Genomic DNA, 22,859 nt, shown 5'->3' with positions numbered 1-22,859 from the left:
CAAATCTATAACTAACATTTCTGAACCCAGGCTAAGCGCATTAGCACAGGATTCTTATTCTTGTTCTTTAACACAGGGAGAAATGTTGTCTGACACCCTATCCCCATATAGTGCTATGCCTCACAAGTCCTCAACTGGCAGCTTCATTAAATAGTACCCACAAAACACCAGTCTCAACATCAACAGTGAAGAGGCGACTCCGGGATGCTGGCCTTCTAGGCAGTGTTCCTCTGTCCAGTGTCTATGTTCTTTTGCCCATCTTAATCTTTTGTTTTTATTGGCCAGTCGGAGATATGGCATTTCATTGCAACTCTGCCTAGAAGGCCAGCATCCGGAGTCGCCGCTTCACTGTTGATGTTGAGACTGGTGTTTTGCGGGTACTATTTAATGAAGCTGCCAGTTGAGGACTTGTGAGGTGTCTGTTTCTCAAACTAGACACTCTAATGTACTTGTACTCTTGCTCAGTTGTGCACCGGGGCCTCCCACTCTATTCTGGTTAGAGCCAGTTTGCACTGTTCTGTGAAGGGAGTAGTACACAGCATTGTACAAGATCTTCAGTTTCTTGGCAATTTCTCGCATGGAATAGCCTTCATTTCTCAGAACAAGAATAGACTGACGAGTTTCAGAAGAAAGATCTTTGTTTCTGGCCATTTTGAGCCTGTAATCAAACCCACAAATGCTGATGCTCCAGATATTAAACTAGTCTAAAGAAGGCCAGTTTTATTGCCGCTTTAATCAGAACAACAACTTTCAGGTGTGCTCACATGATTGCAAAAGGATTTTAAAATAATCAATTGGCCTTTTAAAATTATATAAACTTGGATTAGTTAACACAACGTGCCATTGGAACACAGGAGTGATGGTTGCTGATAATGGGCCTCTGATCGCCTATATATTCCATAAAAAAATCAGCCATTTCCATCTACAACAGTAATTTACAACATTAACAATGTCAACACTGTATTTCTGATCACTTTGATGTTGTTTTAATGGACAAAAACTGTGCTTTTCTTTCAAAAACAAGGACATTTCTAAGTGGCCCCAAACTTTTGAACAGTAGTGTACATGCCTCACCTTCTCCCGACCTACACATCTCACCATCCTCCGACCTACACATCTCACCATCCTCCGACCTACACGTCTCACCATTCTCTGACCTACACGTCTCATCATCCTCTGACCTACACGTCTCACCATCTCCCGACCTACACGTCTCATCATTCTCTGACCTACACGTCTCACCATCCTCCGACCTACACGTCTCACCATCTCCCGACCTACACGTCTCACCATCTCCCGACCTACACATCTCACCATCTCCCGACCTACACATCTCACCATCTCCCGACCTACACGTCTCACCATCTCCCGACCTACACGTCTCACCATCTCCCGACCTACACGTCTCACCATCCTCTCACCTACACATCTCACCATTCTCTGACCTACACATCTCACCATCCTCTGACCTACACATCTCACCATTCTCTGACCTACACATCTCACCATCCTCTGACCTACACATCTCACCATCCTCTGACCTACACATCTCACCATTCTCTGACCTACACATCTCACCATCCTCTCACCTACACATCTCACCATTCTCTGACCTACACATCTCACCATCCTCTGACCTACACATCTCACCATTCTCTGACCTACACATCTCACCATCCTCTGACCTACACATCTCACCATTCTCTGACCTACACATCTCACCATCCTCTGACCTACACATCTCACCATCCTCTGACCCACACGTCTCGCCATCTTCTGACCTACAGTGGATTGAGGAAGTATTCACCCCCTTGACATTTTTTCTATTTTGTTGCCTTACAACCTGGAATTAAAATGGATTTTTGTGGGGTTTGTATAATTTGATTTACACACCATCCCTACCACTTTGAAGATGCCAAATATTTTTTATTGTGAAACAAACAATAAATAAGACCAAAAAAAACTGAAAACTTGAGCCTGCATAACTATTCACCCCCCCAAAGTCAATACTTTGTAGAGCCACATTTTGCAGCAATTACAGCTGCAAGTCTCTTGGGGTATGTATGTTTCCGGTTCCGGGTTGGAGCGAGCGGTCGCATCTACACTTCGGTCCGCAGGTAGTATAACTTTTCATTACATTTTCATTACATTTCATTATAGTACAACGGTTTGATTTGTCTAATCTTAGCAATTTCTTCTTAGCTAGCTACATAGCCGTCGTTGTATCAAAGATAATTGCGTAATTATCGTATTTCGTCATCCTAACGTAGTCTACACTGCTATCTGCCCAGTAGCTAGCTATCGTCCACCGTCTACTAGCACTGCAGAAACTATTACACTCAACTGAACAACTCGATTAGTGTAGTGTTAGCTAGCTACATAGTTGTCTTTGCTGTCTTCGTATCCAAGATAATTGTGTAGTATAGAGTGTGTAGACTTAGAGTGATTATCTTAATTTACCGAGGTTAGCTAGCCAGCTATTTGTCGTCCTTAACGTAGGAGATACTGCTAGCTAGCTAGCCAACAGCTAGCCAACGTCTACCGAATTGAACTTCAACTATCCGGTCAACATTCCGCTTCGCTCCACAGGTAGTATCACATTTTCATTTCACTTCATTACAGTACAACGGTTTGATTTGTTTGATCGTAGCTAGCTAGCTACATAGCCGTCTTTGTATCTAAGACAATTGTGTAGTCTAGAGCGATTTTCTAGGTTAGCTAGCCAGCTATTGTTGTTCTTTTAACGTAACGTTACGTAATCAACACTGCTAGCTAGCCAGCTAGCCCCCGAATAGCAGCACTGTAGAAACTATTACACTCGACGGAACGACTTGATTAGTGTAGTGTCAACAACGCAGCCACTGCCAGCTAGCCTACAAAGTCAACAACGCAGCCACTGCCAGCTAGCCTACTCCAGCAGTACTGTATCATTTCAATCATTTTAGTCAATAAGATTCTTGCTACGTAAGCTTAACTTTCTGAACATTCGAGACGTGTAGTCCACTTGTCATTCCAATCTCATTTGCATTAGCGTAGCCTCTTCTGTAGCCTGTCAACTATGTGTCTATCTATCCCTGTTCTCTCCTCTCTGCACAGACCATACAAACGCTCCACACCGCGTGGCCGCGGCCACCCTAATCTGGTGGTCCCAGCACGCACGACCCACGTGGAGTTCCAGGTCTCCGGTAGCCTCTGGAACTGCCGATCTGCGGCCAACAAGGCAGAGTTCATCTCAGCCTATGCCTCCCTCCAGTCCCTCGACTTCTTGGCTCTGACGGAAACATGGATCACCACAGATAACACTGCTACTCCTTCTGCTCTCTCTTCGTCCGCCCACGTGTTCTCGCACACCCCGAGAGCTTCTGGTCAGCGGGGTGGTGGCACCGGGATCCTCATCTCTCCCAAGTGGTCATTCTCTCTTTCTCCCCTTACCCATCTGTCTATCGCCTCCTTTGAATTCCATGCTGTCACAGTTACCAGCCCTTTCAAGCTTAACAGCCTTATCATTTATCGCCCTCCAGGTTCCCTCGGAGAGTTCATCAATGAGCTTGATGCCTTGATAAGCTCCTTTCCTGAGGACGGCTCACCTCTCACAGTCCTGGGCGACTTTAACCTCCCCACGTCTACCTTTGACTCATTCCTCTCTGCCTCCTTCTTTCCACTCCTCTCCTCTTTTGACCTCACCCTCTCACCTTCCCCCTACTCACAAGGCAGGCAATACGCTCGACCTCATCTTTACTAGATGCTGTTCTTCCACTAACCTCATTGCAACTCCCTCCAAGTCTCCGACCACTACCTTGTATCCTTTTCCCTCTCGCTCTCATCCAACACTTCCCACACTGCCCCTACTCGGATGGTATCGCGCCGTCCCAACCTTCGCTCTCTCTCCCCCGCTACTCTCTCCTCTTCCATCCTATCATCTCTTCCCTCTGCTCATACCTTCTCCAACCTATCTCCTGATTCTGCCTCCTCAACCCTCCTCTCTTCCCTTTCTGCATCCTTTGACTCTCTATGTCCCCTATCCTCCAGGCCGGCTCGGTCCTCCCCCCCGCTCCGTGGCTCGACGACTCATTGCGAGCTCACAGAACAGTGCTCCGGGCAGCCGAGCGGAAATGGAGGAAAACTCGCCTCCCTGCGGACCTGGCATCCTTTCACTCCCTCCTCTCTACATTTTCCTCCTCTGTCTCTGCCGCTAAAGCCACTTTCTTCCACTCTAAATTCCAAGCATCTGCCTCTAACCCTAGGAAGCTCTTTGCCACCTTCTCCTCCCTCCTGAATCCTCCCCCCCTCCCCCCTCCTCCTCTCTGCAGATGACTTCGTCAACCATTTTGAAAAGAAGGTCGACGACATCCGATCCTCGTTTGCTAAGTCAAACGACACCGCTGGTTCTGCTCACACTGCTCTACCCTGTGCTCTGACCTCTTTCTCCCCTCTCTCTCCAGATGAAATCTCGCTTCTTGTGACAGCCGGCCACCCAACAACCTGCCCGCTTGACCCTATCCCCTCCTCTCTTCTCCAGACCATTTCCGAAGACCTTCTCCCTTACCTCACCTCGCTCATCAACTCATCCCTGACCGCTGGCTACGTCCCTTCCGTCTTCAAGAGAGCGAGAGTTGCACCCCTTCTGAAAAAACCTACACTCGATCCCTCCGATGTCAACAACTACAGACCAGTATCCCTTCTTTCTTTTCTCTCCAAAACTCTTGAACGTGCCGTCCTTGGCCAGCTCTCCCGCTATCTCTCTCAGAATGACCTTCTTGATCCAAATCAGTCAGGTTTCAAGACTAGTCATTCAACTGAGACTGCTCTTCTCTGTATCACGGAGGCGCTCCGCACTGCTAAAGCTAACTCTCTCTCCTCTGCTCTCATCCTTCTAGACCTATCGGCTGCCTTCGATACTGTGAACCATCAGATCCTCCTCTCCACCCTCTCCGAGTTGGGCATCTCCGGCGCGGCTCACGCTTGGATTGCGTCCTACCTGACAGGTCGCTCCTACCAGGTGGCGTGGCGAGAATCTGTCTCCTCGCCACGCGCTCTCACCACTGGTGTCCCCCAGGGCTCTGTTCTAGGCCCTCTCCTATTCTCGCTATACACCAAGTCACTTGGCTCTGTCATAACCTCACATGGTCTCTCCTATCATTGCTATGCAGACGACACACAATTAATCTTCTCCTTTCCCCTTCTGATGACCAGGTGGCGAATCGCATCTCTGCATGTCTGGCAGACATATCAGTGTGGATGACGGATCACCACCTCAAGCTGAACCTCGGCAAGACGGAGCTGCTCTTCCTCCCGGGGAAGGACTGCCCGTTCCATGATCTCGCCATCACGGTTGACAACTCCATTGTGTCCTCCTCCCAGAGCGCTAAGAACCTTGGCGTGATCCTGGACAACACCCTGTCGTTCTCAACTAACATCAAGGCGGTGGCCCGTTCCTGTAGGTTCATGCTCTACAACATCCGCAGAGTACGACCCTGCCTCACACAGGAAGCGGCGCAGGTCCTAATCCAGGCACTTGTCATCTCCCGTCTGGATTACTGCAACTCGCTGTTGGCTGGGCTCCCTGCCTGTGCCATTAAACCCCTACAACTCATCCAGAACGCCGCAGCCCGTCTGGTGTTCAACCTTCCCAAGTTCTCTCACGTCACCCCGCTCCTCCGCTCTCTCCACTGGCTTCCAGTTGAAGCTCGCATCCGCTACAAGACCATGGTGCTTGCCTACGGAGCTGTGAGGGGAACGGCACCGCAGTACCTCCAGGCTCTGATCAAGCCCTACACCCAAACAAGGGCACTGCGTTCATCCACCTCTGGCCTGCTCGCCTCCCTACCACTGAGGAAGTACAGTTCCCGCTCAGCCCAGTCAAAACTGTTCGCTGCTCTGGCCCCCCAATGGTGGAACAAACTCCCTCACGACGCCAGGACAGCGGAGTCAATCACCACCTTCCGGAGACACCTGAAACCCCACCTCTTCAAGGAATACCTAGGATAGGATAAAGTAATCCTTCTCACCCCCCTCCTTAAATGATTTAGATGCACTATTGTAAAGTGGCTGTTCCACTGGATGTCAGAAGGTGAATTCACCAATTTGTAAGTCGCTCTGGATAAGAGCGTCTGCTAAATGACTTAAATGTAAATGTATCTATAAGCACTGAGATTTTTGCCCATTTTTCAATGCAAAACTGCTCCAGCTCCTTCAAGTTGGATGGGTTCCGCTGGTGTACAGCAATCTTTAAGTCATACCACAGATTCTCAATTGGAATCAGGTCTGGGCTTTGACTAGGCCATTCCAAGACATTAAAATGTTTCCCCTTAAACCACTCGAGTGTTGCTTTAGCAGTATGCTTAGGGACATTGTCCTGCTGGAAGGTGAACCTCCGTCCCACTCTAAAATCTCTGGAAGACGGAAACAGGTTTCCCTCAAGTATTTTCCTGTATTTTCCACCACCCATCATTCCTTCAATTCTGACCAGTTTCCCAGTCCCTGTCGATGAAAAACATCCCCACAGCATGATGCTGCCACCACCATGCTTCACTGTGGGGATAGGGTTCTCGAGGTGATGAGAGGTGTTGGGTTTTCACCGGACATAGAGTTTTCCATGATGTCCAAAAAGCTCAAATTTAGTCTCATCTGACCAGAGTACCTTCTTCCATGTGTTTGGGGAGTCTCCCACCCGACCTATATGCCTCACCATCACCCAGACCTACATGTCCCACCTTCACCCAGACCTACATGTCTCACCATCACCCCAACTTACATGTGTCACCATCACCCCAACCTACATGTCTCACCATCACCCCAACCTGCATGTGTCACCATCACCCCAAACTACACGTCTCACCATCACTCCAACCTACATGTGTCACCATCACCCCAACCTACATGTGTCACCATCACCCCAACCTACATGTCTCACCATCACCCCAACCTACATGTCTCACCATCACCCCGACTTACATGTCTCTCTCCCCTCATTAGGCAAAGCAGAGGCATGACATCACTCTGCTGTGGGACCGCCCCCTTTCTGGACCTGCTGGCTGGAGGGTACAACCTGCACTATGGAGCCCACTCCTTCAAACATGAGGTACACACACACACACACACACACACACACACACACACTGTGGAGCCCTCTCCATCAAACATGAGGTACACACACTGAATGTATATTTTTCTCTTCAGTCGTTTTCAAAGCATACTAGTTTTGTCTGCTTCAACTAACACACACACACACACACACACACACACACACACACACACACACACACACACACACACTGCAGATCCCTCTCCTTCAAACATGAGGTACACATACGCATACACACACGCATACCCCAAGCGACTTACAGCTGTAATTGCAGCAAAAGGTGGCGCTACAAAGTATTAACTTAAGGGGGCTGAATAATTTTGCCCGCCCAATTTTTCCGTTTTCGGATTTGTTAAAAAAGTTTGAAATATCCAATAAATGTCGTTCCACTTCATGATTGTGTCCCACTTGTTGTTGATTCTTCACAAAAAAATACAGTTTTATATCTTTATGTTTGAAGCCTGAAATGTGGCAAAAGATCGCAAAGTTCAAGGGGGCCGAATACTTTCGCAAGGCACTGTATATATATATTTATATATCCACTGAGGTTGGAATAATTCTGTGAAATATTGACAACGATAATAACGTCCTATTAGTGTAAGAGCTGTTTGACAAAAAACTGTTTTGGTTGGATGGATTTTTGCCCTACCTGGTGACGTCACCAGGCGGTATAAGTTAATAGACCAATAACAAAGAGTTTCAGACCTCTGTCAATAACAGCTCGTTTTCAGGTTCCATATACCTCCCACTGGGCTCCTACAATTAGGGCCCTCACTCAGACCACTCCCAGACAGTCAGGGCAAAATTCTTGCATGAGAAGTTTGTTAAGAAGATATGTTGGTTTATTTTATACCATTTGAATTGAAAACAATCACAATAAGGTACTTAATTGTTACCCAGAAATAATTTGAGATAAAAACAGCTGCATTGGACCTTCAACAGATAACAATTAGGGTCAAACTGTCAGAAATACTCCGCTTTTCTGAAGAAATCCTAGACTTCTGTATATTATGTCATCTGGTTCATCAGTTGTTTAATCAAATCCAAACACAGGTCACACTGGTTTTGAGTTGAGCCGTGTGTCAATATTAGGCCTGACTGGTCTGGTGTGTTGTGTTACCAGGTGGAGTGGGAGGTGGTCATCCAACTGACAGCGGCCTACGAGCACGAGCTCCTCTCTTAAGGCTGCACCCTCCGCCTGTCTGTCCACACAGAGGACAGGGGCGGGGCCGGGGGGCAGGAAGGGGAGGGGCAGGGCATTATCAGTCTGCGTCTGAAGGTAGTTGGGAAGGACAGCACAGCACGGATACTGGATATACGCCCTCCTCTCAGCCCCGATCACAAACACACAGCACGGATACTGGATATACGCCCTCCTCTCAACATATCACCTCGTAGTAACGTATCACCTCATAGTAACGTATCACCTCGTAGTAACGTATCACCTCATAGTAACGTATCACCTCATAGTAACGTATCACCTCATAGTAACATATCACCTCATAGTATCACCTCATAGTAACGTATCACCTCGTAGTAACATATCACCTCATAGTAACATATCACCTCATAGTAACGTATCACCTCATAATAAAGTATCACCTCGTAGTAACGTATCACCTCATAGTAACGTATCACCTCATAGTAACGTATCACCTCATAGTATCACCTCATAGTAACGTATCACCTCATAGTAACGTATCAGCTCATAGTATCACCTCATAGTAACGTATCACCCCGTAGTAACGTATCACCTCATAGTATCACCTGGTAGTAACGTATCACCTCTTAGTAACGTATCACCTCATAGTAACGTATCACCTCATAGTAACGTATCACCTCGTAGTAACGTATCACCTCATAGTAACGTATCACCTCATAGTAACGTATCACCTCATAGTATCACCTCATAGTAACGTATCACCTCGTAGTAACGTATCACCTCATAGTATCACCTCATAGTAACGTATCACCTCATAGTAACGTATCACCTCGTAGTAACGTATCACCTCATAGTATCACCTCATAGTAACGTATCACCTCATAGTATCACCTCATAGTAACATATCACCTCATAGTATCACCTCATAGTATCACCTTGTAGTAACGTATCACCTCATAGTAACGTATCACCTCATAGTATCACCTCATAGTAACGTATCACCTCATAGTATCACCTGGTAGTAACGTATCACCTCTTAGTAACGTATCACCTCATAGTAACATATCACCTCATAGTAACGTATCACCTCATAGTAACGTATCACCTCGTAGTAACGTATCACCTCATAGTAACGTATCACCTCATAGTAACGTATCACCTCATAGTATCACCTCATAGTAACGTATGACCTCATAGTAACGTATCACCTCGTAGTAACGTATCACCTCGTAGTAACGTATCACCTCGTAGTAACGTATCACCTCGACAGTAACGTATCACCTCATAATGTCACCTCATAGTATCACCTTGTAGTAACGTATCACCTCATAGTAACGTATCACCTCATAGTATCACCTCATAGTAACGTATCACCTCATAGTAACGTATCACCTCGTATTAACGTATCACCTGTATTAACGTATCACCTCGTAGTATCACCTAATAGTAACGTATCACCTCGTAGTAACGTATCACCTCATAGTATCACCTCGTAGTAACGTATCACCTCATAGTAACGTATCACCTCGTATTAACGTATCACCTCGAGCTCTGGAGTGGGAGGTGACATCCAACTGACAGCGGCCTAGTATCACCTCATAATAACGTATCACCTCGTAGTAACGTATCACCTCATAGTATCACCTAGTAGCAACGTGTCACCTCATAGTATCACCTCATAGTATCACCTCATAGTAACGTATCACCTCGTAGTAACGTATCACCTCATAGTATCACCTCGTAGTAACGTATCACCTCATAGTATCACCTCATAGTAACGTATCACCTCATAGTAACGTATCGCCTCGTAGTAACATATCACCTCGTAGTATCACCTCGTAGTAACGTATCACCTCATAGTATCACCTCGTAGTAACGTATCACCTCATAGTATCACCTCGTAGTAACGTATCACCTCATAGTAACGTATAACCTCGTAGTAACGTATCACCTCATAGTATCACCTGGTAGTAACGTATCACCTCTTAGTAACGTATCACCTCATAGTAACATATCACCTCATAGTAACGTATCACCTCATAGTAACGTATCACCTCGTAGTAACGTATCACCTCATAGTATCACCTCATAGTAACGTATCACCTCATAGTAACGTATCACCTCGTAGTAAAGTATCACCTCATAGTAACGTATCACCTCATAGTAACGTATCACCTCATAGTATCACCTCATAGTAACGTATGACCTCGTAGTAACGTATCACCTCATAGTAACGTATCACCTCGTAGTAACGTATCACCTCGTAGTAACGTATCACCTCGTAGTAACGTATCACCTCATACTGTCACCTCATAGTATCACCTTGTAGTAACGTATCAACTCATAGTAACGTATCACCTCATAGTATCACCTCATAGTAACGTATCACCTCATAGTATCACCTCCTAGTAACGTATCACCTCATAGTAACGTATCACCTCATAACTATCACCTGATTAACGTATCACCTCGTATTAACGTATCACCTCGTAGTATCACCTAATAGTAACGTATCACCTCGTAGTAACGTATCACCTCATAGTATCACCTCGTAGTAACGTATCACCTCATAGTAACGTATCACCTCGTATTAACGTATCACCTCGTAGTATCACCTCATAATAACGTATCACCTCGTAGTAACGTATCACCTCATAGTATCACCTCATAGTATCACCTCATAGTAACGTATCACCTCATAGTAACGTATCGCCTCGTAGTAACATATCACCTCGTAGTATCACCTCGTAGTAACGTATCACCTCGCAGTAACGTATCACCTCATTGTATCACCTCGTAGTAACGTATCACCTCATAGTATCACCTCGTAGTAACGTATCACCTCATAGTAACCTATCACCTCTTAGTAACGTATCACCTCGTAGTAACGTATCACCTCGTAGTAACGTATCACCTCATACTGTCACCTCATAGTATCACCTTGTAGTAACGTATCACCTCATAGTAACGTATCACCTCATAGTATCACCTCATAGTAACGTATCACCTCATAGTATCACCTCCTAGTAACGTATCACCTCATAGTAACGTATCACCTCGTATTAACGTATCACCTCGTATAACGTATCACCTCGTAGTATCACCTAATAGTAACGTATCACCTCGTAGTAACGTATCACCTCATAGTATCACCTCACCTCATAGTAACGTATCACCTCATAGTAACGTATCACCTCGTATTAACGTATCACCTCGTAGTATCACCTCATAATAACGTATCACCTCGTAGTAACGTATCACCTCATAGTATCACCTCATAGTATCACCTCATAGTAACGTATCACCTCATAGTAACGTATCGCCTCGTAGTAACATATCACCTCGTAGTATCACCTCGTAGTAACGTATCACCTCGCAGTAACGTATCACCTCATTGTATCACCTCGTAGTAACGTATCACCTCGTAGTAACGTATCACCTCGTAGTAACGTATCACCTCATAGTAACGTATCACCTCATAGTAACGTATCACCTCGTAGTAATGTATCACCTCATAGTATCACCTCATAGTATCACCTCATAGTATCACCTCATAGTAACGTATCACCTCATAGTAACTTATCATCTCATAGTATCACCTCATAGTAACGTATCACCTCATAGTAACGTATCACCTCATAGTAACGTATCACCTCGTAGTAACGTATCACCTCATTGTAACGTAGCACCTCATAGTAACGTATCACCTCGTAGTAACGTATCACCTCATAGTAACATATCACCTCATTGTAACGTATCACCTCATAGTAACGTATCACCACGTAGTAACGTATCACCTCATAGTAACGTATCACCTCATAGTAACGTATCACCTCATAGTATCACCTCATAGTAACATATCACCTCATAGTAACGTATCACCTCATAGTAACGTATCACCTCATAGTAACGTATCACCTCGTAGTAACGTATCATCTCATAGTGACGTATCACCTCGTAGTAACGTATCACCTCATAGTAACATATCCCCTCATAGAATCACCTCATAGTAACGTATCACCTCATGGTAACGTATCACCTCATAGTAACGTATCACCTCATAGTAACGTATCACCTCATAGTAACATATCACCTCATAGTATCACCTCATAGTAACGTATCACCTCGCAGTAACGTATCACCTCATTGTATCACCTCGTAGTAACGTATCACCTCATGGTATCACCTCGTAGTAACGTATCACCTCATAGTAACGTATCACCTCGTAGTAATGTATCACCTCATAGTATCACCTCATAGTATCACCTCATAGTATCACCTCGAAGTAACGTATCACCTCGTAGTAACGTATCACCTCATAGTAGTATCACCTCGTAGTAACGTATCACCTCATAGTAACATATCACCTCGTAGTAACGTATCACCTCATAGTAACATATCACCTCATAGTAACGTATCACCTCATAGTATCACCTCATAGTAACGTATCACCTCATAGTAACTTATCATCTCATAGTATCACCTCATAGTAACGTATCACCTCATAGTAACGTATCACCTCATAGTAACGTATCACCTCGTAGTAACGTATCACCTCATTGTAACGTAGCACCTCATAGTAACGTATCACCTCGTAGTAACGTATCACCTCGTAGTAACATATCACCTCATTGTAACGCATCACCTCATAGTAACGTATCACCTCGTAGTAACGTATCACCTCATAGTAATGTATCACCTCATAGTAACGTATCACCTCATAGTATCACCTCATAGTAACATATCACCTCATAGTAACGTATCACCTCATAGTAACGTATCACCTCATAGTAACGTATCACCTCGTAGTAACGTATCATCTCATAGTGACGTATCACCTCGTAGTAACGTATCACCTCATCGTAACATATCACCTCATGGTAACGTATCACCTCATAGTAACGTATCACCTCATAGTAACGTATCAGCTCATAGTATCACCTCATAGTAACGTATCACCCCGTAGTAACGTATCACCTCATAGTATCACCTGGTAGTAACGTATCACCTCTTAGTAACGTATCACCTCATAGTAACGTATCACCTCATAGTAACGTATCACCTCGTAGTAACGTATCACCTCGTAGTAACGTATCACCTCATAGTAACGTATCACCTCATAGTAACGTATCACCTCATAGTATCACCTCATAGTAACGTATGACCTCATAGTAACGTATCACCTCGTAGTAACGTATCACCTCGTAGTAACGTATCACCTCGTAGTAACGTATCACCTCGTAGTAACGTATCACCTCATAATGTCACCTCATAGTATCACCTTGTAGTAACGTATCACCTCATAGTAACGTATCACCTCATAGTATCACCTCATAGTAACGTATCACCTCATAGTAACGTATCACCTCGTATTAACGTATCACCTCGTATTAACGTATCACCTCGTAGTATCACCTAATAGTAACGTATCACCTCGTAGTAACGTATCACCTCATAGTATCACCTCGTAGTAACGTATCACCTCATAGTAACGTATCACCTCGTATTAACGTATCACCTCGTAGTATCACCTCATAATAACGTATCACCTCGTAGTAACGTATCACCTCATAGTATCACCTAGTAGCAACGTGTCACCTCATAGTATCACCTCATAGTATCACCTCATAGTAACGTATCACCTCGTAGTAACGTATCACCTCATAGTATCACCTCGTAGTAACGTATCACCTCATAGTATCACCTCATAGTAACGTATCACCTCATAGTAACGTATCGCCTCGTAGTAACATATCACCTCGTAGTATCACCTCGTAGTAACGTATCACCTCATAGTATCACCTCGTAGTAACGTATCACCTCATAGTATCACCTCGTAGTAACGTATCACCTCATAGTAACGTATAACCTCGTAGTAACGTATCACCTCATAGTATCACCTGGTAGTAACGTATCACCTCTTAGTAACGTATCACCTCATAGTAACGTATCACCTCGTAGTAACGTATCACCTCATAGTATCACCTCATAGTAACGTATCACCTCATAGTAACGTATCACCTCGTAGTAACGTATCACCTCATAGTAACGTATCACCTCATAGTAACGTATCACCTCATAGTATCACCTCATAGTAACGTATGACCTCGTAGTAACGTATCACCTCGTAGTAACGTATCACCTCGTAGTAACGTATCACCTCGTAGTAACGTATCACCTCGTAGTAACGTATCACCTCATACTGTCACCTCATAGTATCACCTTGTAGTAACGTATCACCTCATAGTAACGTATCACCTCATAGTATCACCTCATAGTAACGTATCACCTCATAGTATCACCTCCTAGTAACGTATCACCTCATAGTAACGTATCACCTCGTATTAACGTATCACCTCGTATTAACGTATCACCTCGTAGTATCACCTAATAGTAACGTATCACCTCGTAGTAACGTATCACCTCATAGTATCACCTCGTAGTAACGTATCACCTCATAGTAACGTATCACCTCGTATTAACGTATCACCTCGTAGTATCACCTCATAATAACGTATCACCTCGTAGTAACGTATCACCTCATAGTATCACCTCATAGTATCACCTCATAGTAACGTATCACCTCATAGTAACGTATCGCCTCGTAGTAACATATCACCTCGTAGTATCACCTCGTAGTAACGTATCACCTCGCAGTAACGTATCACCTCATTGTATCACCTCGTAGTAACGTATCACCTCATAGTATCACCTCGTAGTAACGTATCACCTCATAGTAACCTATCACCTCTTAGTAACGTATCACCTCGTAGTAACGTATCACCTCGTAGTAACGTATCACCTCATACTGTCACCTCATAGTATCACCTTGTAGTAACGTATCACCTCATAGTAACGTATCACCTCATAGTATCACCTCATAGTAACGTATCACCTCATAGTATCACCTCCTAGTAACGTATCACCTCATAGTAACGTATCACCTCGTATTAACGTATCACCTCGTATTAACGTATCACCTCGTAGTATCACCTAATAGTAACGTATCACCTCGTAGTAACGTATCACCTCATAGTATCACCTCTTAGTAACGTATCACCTCATAGTAACGTATCACCTCGTATTAACGTATCACCTCGTAGTATCACCTCATAATAACGTATCACCTCGTAGTAATGTATCACCTCATAGTATCACCTCATAGTATCACCTCATAGTAACGTATCACCTCATAGTAACGTATCGCCTCGTAGTAACATATCACCTCGTAGTATCACCTCGTAGTAACGTATCACCTCGCAGTAACGTATCACCTCATTGTATCACCTCGTAGTAACGTATCACCTCGTAGTAACGTATCACCTCATAGTAACGTATCACCTCATAGTAACGTATCACCTCGTAGTAATGTATCACCTCATAGTATCACCTCATAGTATCACCTCATAGTATCACCTCATAGTAACGTATCACCTCATAGTAACTTATCATCTCATAGTATCACCTCATAGTAACGTATCACCTCATAGTAACGTATCACCTCATAGTAACGTATCACCTCGTAGTAACGTATCACCTCATTGTAACGTAGCACCTCATAGTAACGTATCACCTCGTAGTAACGTATCACCTCATAGTAACATATCACCTCATTGTAACGTATCACCTCATAGTAACGTATCACCACGTAGTAACGTATCACCTCATAGTAACGTATCACCTCATAGTAACGTATCACCTCATAGTATCACCTCATAGTAACATATCACCTCATAGTAACGTATCACCTCATAGTAACGTATCACCTCATAGTAACGTATCACCTCGTAGTAACGTATCATCTCATAGTGACGTATCACCTCGTAGTAACGTATCACCTCATAGTAACATATCCCCTCATAGAATCACCTCATAGTAACGTATCACCTCATGGTAACGTATCACCTCATAGTAACGTATCACCTCATAGTAACGTATCACCTCATAGTAACATATCACCTCATAGTATCACCTCATAGTAACGTATCACCTCGCAGTAACGTATCACCTCATTGTATCACCTCGTAGTAACGTATCACCTCATGGTATCACCTCGTAGTAACGTATCACCTCATAGTAACGTATCACCTCGTAGTAATGTATCACCTCATAGTATCACCTCATAGTATCACCTCATAGTATCACCTCGATAGTAACGTATCGCCTCGTAGTAACGTATCACCTCGTAGTATCACCTCGTAGTAACGTATCACCTCATAGTAACATATCACCTCGTAGTAACGTATCACCTCATAGTAACATATCACCTCATAGTAACGTATCACCTCATAGTATCACCTCATAGTAACGTATCACCTCATAGTAACTTATCATCTCATAGTATCACCTCATAGTAACGTATCACCTCATAGTAACGTATCACCTCATAGTAACGTATCACCTCGTAGTAACGTATCACCTCATTGTAACGTAGCACCTCATAGTAACGTATCACCTCGTAGTAACGTATCACCTCGTAGTAACATATCACCTCATTGTAACGCATCACCTCATAGTAACGTATCACCTCGTAGTAACGTATCACCTCATAGTAATGTATCACCTCATAGTAACGTATCACCTCATAGTATCACCTCATAGTAACATATCACCTCATAGTAACGTATCACCTCATAGTAACGTATCACCTCATAGTAACGTATCACCTCGTAGTAACGTATCATCTCATAGTGACGTATCACCTCGTAGTAACGTATCACCTCATCGTAACATATCACCTCATGGTAACGTATCACCTCATAGTAACGTATCACCTCATAGTAACATATCCCCTCATAGAATCACCTCATAGTAACGTATCACCTCATGGTAACGTATCACCTCATAGTAACGTATCACCTCATAGTAACGTATCACCTCATAGTAACATATCACCTCATACTATCACCTCATAGTAACGTATCACCTCGTAGTAACGTATCACCTCATAGTAACATATCACCTCATAGTAACATATCACCTCGTAGTAACGTATCACCTCGTAGTAACGTATCACCTCATAGTAACATATCACCTCATAGTATCACCTAATAGTAACATATCACCTCATAGTATCACCTCATAGTAACGTATCACCTCATAGTATCACCTCATAGTAACGTATCACCTCATAGTAACGTATCACCTCATAGTATCACCTCATAGTAACGTATCACCTCGTAGTAACGTATCATCTCATAGTGACGTATCACCTCGTAGTAACGTATCACCTCATCGTAACATATCACCTCATGGTAACGTATCACCTCATAGTAACGTATCACCTCATAGTAACATATCCCCTCATAGAATCACCTCATAGTAACGTATCACCTCATGGTAACGTATCACCTCATAGTAACGTATCACCTCATAGTAACGTATCACCTCATGGTAACATATCACCTCATAGTATCACCTCATAGTAACGTATCACCTCGTAGTAACGTATCACCTCATAGTAACATATCACCTCATAGTAACATATCACCTCGTAGTAACGTATCACCTCATAGTAACATATCACCTCATAGTATCACCTAATAGTAACATATCACCTCATAGTATCACCTCATAGTAACGTATCACCTCATAGTATCACCTCATAGTAACGTATCACCTCATAGTAACGTATCACCTCATAGTATCACCTCATAGTAACGTATCACCTCGTAGTAAAGTATCACCTCATAGTAACATATCACCTCATAGTAACGTATCACCTCATAGTATCACCTCATAGTAACGTATCACCTCGTAGTAACGTATCACCTCATAGTAACGTATCACCTCATAGTAACGTATCACCTCATAGTATCACCTCATAGTAACGTATCACCTCGTAGTAACGTATCACCTCATAGTATCACCTCATAGTATCACCTCATAGTATCTCCTCATAGTAACGTATCACCTCATAGTAACATATCCCCTCATAGAATCACCTCATAGTAACGTATCACCTCATGGTAACGTATCACCTCATAGTAACATATCACCTCATAGTAATGTATCACCTTGTAGTAACGTATCACCTCATAGTAACATATCACCTCATAGTAACGTATCACCTCATAGTAACGTATCACCTCATAGTAACGTATCACCTCATAGTATCACCTCATAGTAACGTATCACCTCATAGTAACGTATCACCTCGTAGTAACGTATCACCTCATAGTAACGTATCACCTCGTAGTAACGTATCACCTCATAGTAACGTATCACCTCGTAGTAACGTATCACCTCATAGTATCACCTCATAGTAACGTATCACCTCATAGTATCACCTCATAGTAACGTATCACCTCATAGTAACGTATCACCTCGTAGTAACGTATCACCTCATAGTAACGTATCACCTCGTAGTAACGTATCACCTCGTAGTAACGTATCACCTCATAGTAACGTATCACCTCGTAGCCATGAGTTGGTTTTCTTGGAGCTAATTAGTCAATAAGGCCCAAGTGGGTGTGGTATATGGCCAATATACCACGGCTAAGGGCTGTTCTTACGCACGACGCAACATGGAGTGGCTGGATACAGCCCTTAGCTGTAGTATATTGACCATATACCACAAACCCCAGAGGAGCGTTATTGCTATTATTAACTGTTTGGTTACCAATGTAATTAGAACAGTAAACAACCCATTTTCTGTTATACCCGTGGTATATTGTCTGAGGACAGGACCCCATCTACCCGGTTTATAATAGGAATTATAAACTGGGTGGTGCAAGCCATGAATGTTGATTGGCTGACAGCTGTGATTTGTGTGATGTCGGGGGTTTGTGGAATATGACCAATATACCACGGCTAAGGGCTGTATCCAGGCACTCCACATTGAGTCGTGCATAAGAACAGCCCTTAGCCGTGGTATATTAGCTATATACCACACCCCCTTGGGCCTTATTGCTAAAATAAAACCTCTCAGAAGAAACACATCATGGTCTCTCTCCCTGTGTCTCGCACTGGCTGTCTGTTACTCTTCATACTGTATCCACAGTACACACACACCAGTCAGCTTCAGAGACTACAGCCCACATCCTCCTCAGTGTAGCCTGAGGGTTAAATCACCCATTGGATATATCACACTATTTATCTAGCATCCATAAGCATAGCGGTATTAACTGTGTCATTCCACATCACCATTTGAGAGCAGCCATCGATGAGGAAGCTGGAGGAATGTTTCTAGATATATATGGATAAACAAGTATATGAAGAGAAATATATAAGTATAGTCTTGTTTTTGCTTCTTTAAAGACATTGAAACGTTAAGCCAAAGCTACAGCTTAGTGTTGTTTTTCCTTGTTTAAAGACATTGAAACATTAAGCCAAGGTGTGAAAACATTCCACCTGCAGATATAGTTCGCTTTATAGACCAAGATATCTGAGTCATCTGAGTCATGTAAACTGTGACATTAGAAAGTAACTAAAGTTTATGGATTATAAATGATGGATATCAATAAACTGCCTCGTGAAATGTTTCAGTAGTTGGATGCATTGCGGCCTTTGTCACAAAAATGTTTAGTGGTGTTCGGTGGGAATCAATCTGACATTGTAAAGATATGAATATTATTTAGACACTTTAATGTATCCTTCACTTTTACAAGGAGCCGAGCTAAAGAAGCGACACATTTTTCATTGTTGTATATGAACACCCATCATGTTGTAAATAAAGCTGCTGTAATCAATGGAGATTCCTGTCTTTGTCTTGTTGGTGTTCCGCTGTCACTCTAACCTGTCTGTTGTGTCACGGAGTGTGGGTGGGAATTCTAGAACAACAACAGTTGTCGTTCTAGTGACAACATGATTGAGGAATTTATTGGGAATGCAGTGTGCATGCATGCGTGCGTGTGCATACTGTGAGAATTGTGTATGCGTGAGAAAGCAGGAGAGCATTTTGCAGTGTGTGTGTGTGTGTGTGTGTGTGTGTGTGTGTGTGTGTGTGTGTGTGTGTGTGTGTGTGTGTGTGTGTGTGTGTGTGTGTGTGTGTGATGGTGGAGCTGGTGTTGCAGAAGGTGAGGAGGGAATGTGGGAGGGCCTTTCCTCTGTGTCCCTCTCTGCCAGGGTTCCATAGAGATGTAGAGCCTCTTCTTCCCTGCAGGGAGGGAATTAGCATGGAGAAAAGTCACATTCGCCCTGATTGGGCCCTTCTGGACCCCCCACTCACACACACAGTGCCTTGCTGCCTGCCATTCCCAGATGCACACAGGCAATGTGTCGAAAGCGTTCCACAGGGATGCTGGCCCATGTTGACTCCAATTGATTCCCATAGTTGTGTCAAGTTGGCTAGATGTCCTTTGGGTGGTGGACCATTCTTAATGCACACAGGAAACTGTTGAGTGTGAAAAACCCAGAAGCGTTGCAGTTCTTGAAACAACCGGTGCTCCTGGCACCTACTATCATACCCTGTTCAAAGGCACTTAAATCGTATGCCTTGTCCATGTACCCTCTGAATGGCACTCATACACAATCCATGTCTCTGTTGTCTCAAGGCTTAAAGATACTTCTTTCACCTGTCTCCTCTCCTTCGTCTTCACTGATTGAACAAGTGACATCAAATATCGGCAGTCATTGTAAATAAGATTTTGTTCCTAACTGACTTGCCTAGTTAAATAAAGGTTAAATAAATAAATAAAAATATATATAATTATAGCTTTCACCTGGATTCACCTGGTCAGTCTGTCAAGAGCAGGTGTTCTTAATGTTTTGTACACTCTGTGAATTTACAGTGCCTTCAGAAAGTATTCACACCCCTTGACTTTTCTACATTTCGTTGTGTTACAGCCTGAATTTGAAATGGATGACCTCTGGTGTCACTAGCCTACACCCCATAATGTCAACGTGGAATAATGTTTTTAGAAATGTTTACAAATGAATAAAAAATGAAAAGCTGGAATGTCTTGAGTCAATAAGTATACAACCCCTTTGTTATGGAAAGCCTAAATAAGTTAAATATGCTAAGTGACTTGTCAGGTAGCCTAGTGGTTAAGACCGTTGGGCCAGTAACTGAAAGGTTGCTCGTTTGAATCCCGAGCCGACTAGGTGCAAAAATCTGTCTGCGCCCTTGAGTGCATGGACTCACTCTGTGCAATAATAGTGTTTAACATGCTGATGACCTCATCTCTGTGCCCCACACACACAGTGCCTTGCAAAAGTATTCATCCCCTTTGCGTTTTTCCTTTTTTCTTGAATTACAACCTGTAATTTAAATGTATTTTTATTTGGATTTCATGTAATGGACATAAATAAAAGAGTCCAAATTGGTCAGGTGTATTGAAAAAAAAAACTTGTTTCAAAAAATGTGAAAAAATAAAAACCGAAAAGTGGTGCGTGCATACTGTAGATGTACAGTACCAGTCAAATGTCTGGACATACCTACTCATTGAACAGTTTTTCTTTATTTTTAAAACTATTTTCTACATTGTAGAATAATAGTGAAGATATCAAAACTATGAAATAACACATGGAATCATGTAGCAACCAAAAACGTGTTAAATAAATCAAAATATATTTTACATTTGAGATTCTTCAAAGTAGCCTTGATGACAGCTTTGCACATGCTTGGCATTCTCTCAACCAGCTTCATGAGGTGCCTTGTTAAAAGTTCCTTTGTGGAATTTCTTTCCTTCTCAATACATTTTAGCCAATCAGTTGTGTTGTGTCAAGGTAGGGGTGATATACAGAAGATAGCCCTATTTGGTAAAAGACTAAGTCCATATTATGGCAAGAACAGCTCAAATAAGGAAAGAGAAACAACAGTCCATCATTACTTTAAGACAATAAGGTCTGTTAATCAGGAAAATATCAAGAACTTTGATGAAACTGTGATGAAACTGTCTCGCATGAGGACCACCACAGGAAAGGAAGACCCAGAGTTACTTCTGCTGCAGAGGATAAGTTCATTAGAGTACCCAGCCTCAGAAATCGGCAATTAACTGCACCTCAGATTATACCTCACAGAGTTCAAGTAACAGACACATCTCAACATCAACTATTCAGAGGAGACTGCATGAATCAGGCCTTCATGGTCAAATTGCTGCAAACAATCCACTACTAAAGGAAACCAATAAGAAGAGATTTGCTTGGGCCAAGAAACACGAGCAATGGACATTAGAACGGGGAAAATCTGTCCTTTGGTCTGATGAGTCCAAATTTGAGAGTTTTGGTTCCAACCACCGTGTCTTTATGAGACACAGAGTGGGTGTACGGATGATCTCTGCATGTGTGGTTCCCACCGTGAAGCATGGAGGAGGCGTGATGGTGACACAGTCAGTGATTTATTTAGAATTCAAGGCACACTTGATACGCCATCCCATCAGGTTTGCGCTGAGTGGGACTATTTGTTTTTCAACAAGACAATGACCAAAAACACACCTGCAGGCTGTGTAAGGGCTATTTGATCAATAAGGAGAGTGATGGAGTCCAGGCGAGTGTCATTATGCGCGTAATGCTGGTGACAGGGGTGTGTCATAAAGAGCAGTCTGGTGACTGAGAGGCTGGAGAGGGAGCACACCTGACAGCTTCTTTAATCAACACAACCGTTTTCAGCTGTGCTAACATAATTGCAAAAAGGTTTTCTAATGACCAATTAGCCTTTTAAATGGATTAACT

General features: G+C 43.3%; 1 pseudogene; it reads left to right on the top strand.

The window, feature by feature from the left end:
* The window catches only part of LOC135553455 (mitochondrial disaggregase-like), a 48,593-nt pseudogene extending 27,525 nt beyond the window's left edge, over positions 1–21,068 (top strand).
* Positions 21,069–22,859: the final 1,791 nt, after the last annotated feature.

Source organism: Oncorhynchus masou, chromosome 13 (assembly GCF_036934945.1).
Source record: "Oncorhynchus masou masou isolate Uvic2021 chromosome 13, UVic_Omas_1.1, whole genome shotgun sequence".
Taxonomy (NCBI): domain Eukaryota; kingdom Metazoa; phylum Chordata; class Actinopteri; order Salmoniformes; family Salmonidae; genus Oncorhynchus; species Oncorhynchus masou.
Note: the sequence above shows the minus strand (reverse complement) of the source record. Positions and strands in the feature narration are given on the sequence as shown.